This window comes from Protobothrops mucrosquamatus, unplaced genomic scaffold (genome assembly GCF_001527695.2).
Source record: "Protobothrops mucrosquamatus isolate PMUCROS unplaced genomic scaffold, P.Mucros_1.0 scaffold1102, whole genome shotgun sequence".
NCBI lineage: Eukaryota > Metazoa > Chordata > Lepidosauria > Squamata > Viperidae > Protobothrops > Protobothrops mucrosquamatus.
In genome coordinates, this window is record NW_015387323.1 from 250,038 (window position 1) to 254,274 (window position 4,237).

Genomic DNA, 4,237 nt, shown 5'->3' on the forward strand with positions numbered 1-4,237 from the left:
TATACAATTTTACATTAGAAGTTGTAATATATACTCCCAGATATTTAACCTTTTTCACTATTTCAAAACCTGTCAATTTAGCTAACATTTCATTTTCCTTCACAGTCATATTTTTAGATAGTATTTTAGTCTTATTATTATTTACCTTAAAACCAGAAACCTTCCCATACTGTATTATAACTTCCATCAAATCTATAACCGAATGAATCGGTTGGGATAATGTCACAACCAAGTCATCCGCAAAAGCTCTCAACCTATAATCATTCTGTTTTATTTTTATTCCCTTTATTATTGTTGATTCACGAATTTTGATCAATAAAATCTCCAATGTTAAAACAAACAATAATGGCGATAATGGGCATCCCTGTCTTGTACCTTTTTCAATTTTAAATTCCTCTGTTAATCCCCCATTAATTATAATTTGTGCCGTTTATAGCCCTGAGAGAAGATAAAAAATTTTCCCCAAAATTCATTTTATCAACAACTGTCAATAAAAATTGCCAGTTCAACTGATCAAAGGCTTTTTCAGCATCTAAAAATATCAGAGCCGCAGGGACTTGGTTGTTCTTATCCAAATATTCAATTAAATTGACAATTTGTCTTGCATTGTATTTCATATATCTTCCAGTTATAAATCCAGCCTGATCAGTATGAATCATTTGCTTCAAAACTTGCATTAATCTATTAGCCCATACTTTTGCAAAAATCTTATAGTCTGTATTCAACGACGATATAGGTCTATAATTCTTAGGCTGGGTAAGGTCTTGATCCTCCTTTGGGATCAGCGATATATATGCCCTCCTTCAAGACGGAGGCACTTCTCCTCCAGTCTGAATACTGTTAAAAAGTTCCTTTAATGGTTCTATCATCTCTTCAGATAGTGTCTTATAATAAATTGCTGATAATCCATCTGTACCAGGAACCTTACCTACTTTTAACTGTTTAATTGCCGAACTAATTTCCTCAGAAGTAATTAAATAGTTCATCTCCTTTTGTTGTCCAATTGAAAGTCTAGGGAAATGTGCTGCCTGCAGGTACTTATCTATATCTGAAGCTTGTATATTTTCCCTAGCATATAATTTTGTATAAAAATCTAAAAAACTATTTTTAATCAACTCTTGTTGATATACCTCTTTACCTTTATATTCTATTTTCTCAATAATACGTGCTTTCTGTTCCGTAATTGGTAAGCCAACCATCTACCAGGCTTATTTGCATTACAAAACGTGTTATGTTTCGCATAACGCAGGTTGGTTGCAACCTGATCAGCCATTAACATATTAAATTGCTCTTTCAACATATTTATAGAAACCTTTAATCTGTTATCTGATGAGTTCAGAATAAGAGCCTTCTCCTTCAATTTAATCTCTTCTTCCAACTCTTTACGTTTTTGCATCTGCTTACGCCTATGTCCATTATTCATATGAATCAAAACCCCTCTCATATAAGCCTTACTAGCATCCCAAACCATAGCCATCGAAGTACCTTTATACATATTCAGAGCAAAAAATTCCTTCAAATGTTCTCTACATTTCTGCGAAAGCGCCTCATATCTGAATAAATTTTCATTCAGTCTCCAAGATCTTTTATTCCCATCTTCAGCAAATAACTCCAACCAAACAGGACTGTGATCCGACAACATTCTAGGAAAGATCTTCGCCTTCTTAACCCTGGAAAAAAGATCTGTAGTAATTTAAAAAAAGTCAATTCTAGAAAATGATTGATGCCTATCCGAGAAGAAAGTAAAGTCTCTATCTCCCAGATTGCATTCTCGCCAAATATCTCTGAATTCCAAGTCATCTTTCAAATCAAAAAAGGCTTTAGGTAATTTAGAATGGTTAGAGGAGTTTTTAAAAGATCCCTTCTTACCTTTGCTTGGATCCCAAACACCATTCCAATCACCCATCATAATAACAGACTTATAATCCAATTGACTTAATTTATGATGTAGCAACTTATAAAAAAATTTTTGTTGTTGATTAGGGGCATATAATCCAATAATAAGAATTTTCTTGCCTTGTAACACTAATTCAATAATAACATATCTTCCTTGTATATCTGATTCAATTAATTTAGCCGATAGATCTCTTCTTACATAAATTACCACACCGCCCTTTTTATCTAAGGCAGGAGCTATAAAAAGTAATCCCAACTGAGAGCTCATCAAATGTTTTTGATCCTTCGCAACAATATGAGTCTCCTGCAAGCAAACAATGTCATTTTTATGTTGTTTCAAATAATGAAATACTTTTTTTCTTTTATGTGGTGAATTTAGGCCATTAACATTCCAGATCAGGAACCTTGCCATCTTTAATGGCCTGGAGCCTCTGGAGCACTGCTTGAAGATCAGCTGTTGGCCTCTTCAAACGTGCACCTCCCACAGGCTCTGTAGTAATCACACCTTGTATTGTTGATCCAGAATCAACCTTCTGCTTCTGTTCCTTTTCTTTACGTCTATACGCTCCACGAGTCATTCTTTGTTCCTTTGAATCCTTTGCCTCCAAACTCTGTTCGATAGGCTCCATCTGCGGTGACTCTCCTCCCACCATTGACGTTGCACCTTCTTCCAGCCTCTCATCCGTTCTCTTAAATCGTGGAGATGGTGGTGAACCTGCTTTCAGAACATGAGTATAAAAATCTCTTGCCTTTAAAATCGTGTTAAGTCTATATCGTGTCCCTGCATAGTTCACCACTATTCCGCTAGGTATCTCCCATCTAAACTGAATCTGGCGATTTTTGAGCTCCTCAGGCAAAAAAGCAAAGTCCTTCCTTCTTCTAAGAATCTTTGGGGGTATTTCTTTTAAAATTATAATATCTTGATTTGCAATTTGAAATCTCTGATTATAAAAAGCCTGAATGATTGCATTTCGAAGTGATTTCCTAGAAAAATAGATAACCATATCTCTAGGCAAATTCTTCTGTCTTGTAATCCATGAATTAACTCTGAATATTTTATCCATATCTCTTAATAATTCTTCAGGTTCACATCCCAAAATGGGAGCGATCGCTTTCACCACCTCCTCTTTCAATTCTTCTCGTGGATCCTCTTTTAAGCCTCTTATCCGTAATGCAAATTCCATCTCCCTGTATTGTGAAATAATAACTTCATCTTGTATTATGTCAATCTTATTTTCAGTTTTAATCACTCTCCCCTCTAATTTTTCAGTATTTTCCACAACCTCATCCACCCGGTCATCAAGACGTTCAATATGTGCAGCTAATCCTTGAAAAGCAAGCAGAATATCCTCCCTTGTCTCTTTGTTCTTGCTCTCAAAAAGCTTTGCCATCTCCCCCTTAATTTCCTGCATTGCTTTTTTTAAGGCCTCTTGAATATCTCTAAGCGTAAATGCAGGAGGCGGGGGGGAAGGTGGAGATAATTTTGGTTTAGATTGTGCTGCAGGCTGTGTTACCGGGGATGAGATCGTAGTTTTAGAAACAATTCCAACGCGCTTTGAAGCCATTTTCCTGCTTATATCTTAACACAGTACTTTCAAGCAAAAAAACAACACTCCAGCGCCATCTTTCCTTTTAAGACAAAAGTGCTCGCTTCGGCAGCACATATACTAAAATTGGAACGATACAGAGAAGATTAGCATGGCCCCCTTTTAAGACAAATCAAAGTACGGAGAAGATTATTCTCTCCGAGTTAAAGTTTCCAATATTTGCAATTATAATTCCTCCTGGTCAGCTCCGTCTGCTTTAAATTACTCACAGATCTCTTCAGAATGCAGAGGTGGGTGCCGCATCTTGCTTCGCTCCTAACATTCGGAGCAAAGTCGTCCTAGAATGCGGAGAACGCCTCGGGCTACGAGGGAGCTCAAACCTTTCACCCCCCAAACAAGAGGGTCCCAGTGAGCTCAACCTCTACCCGAGGAAAAAACTCGCCTCCCCCTCTTCTCCCAAGGGGGGGTTTCCAAGCCACGGGACAGCTGATTAACGCTGTCTCCGCGCGCTTTTATGCATTCTTAGGTCTGGCAGCCTAAAGAAAGCTGCCATCAGCGTGGCAGCTCCACCGGAAGCTCCTGAGTTTATTGCTTTTTATATACTTGTTACAAACACCAGCTTAACCATTAGATGCTGACAAAGGTTTCTTCATTGGAAAATGTCTTCATGTAAGCATCTATTTTCTAGTAACACATTACATGGTCAAAGACCAGGTAAGAACAAATACAGGGAGATGAAAGCAGAAGGAACTAACAAAGGCAGGAAAAGATAGGAGAAGGAACTTAAGCATATT

At 37.2% G+C, this 4,237-nt stretch overlaps 1 protein-coding gene and 1 non-coding gene across 2 annotated transcripts in view; both read left to right on the top strand.

Moving 5' to 3' along the window:
• Positions 1 to 4,237, top strand: part of LOC107291276 (major vault protein-like) — a 43,783-nt gene that overhangs the window by 4,772 nt on the left and 34,774 nt on the right. The window lies entirely within an intron of this gene.
• Positions 3,540 to 3,642, top strand: LOC114922846. Its single transcript, XR_003810505.1, has one exon. It is a non-coding gene; the product is annotated as a U6 spliceosomal RNA (small nuclear RNA).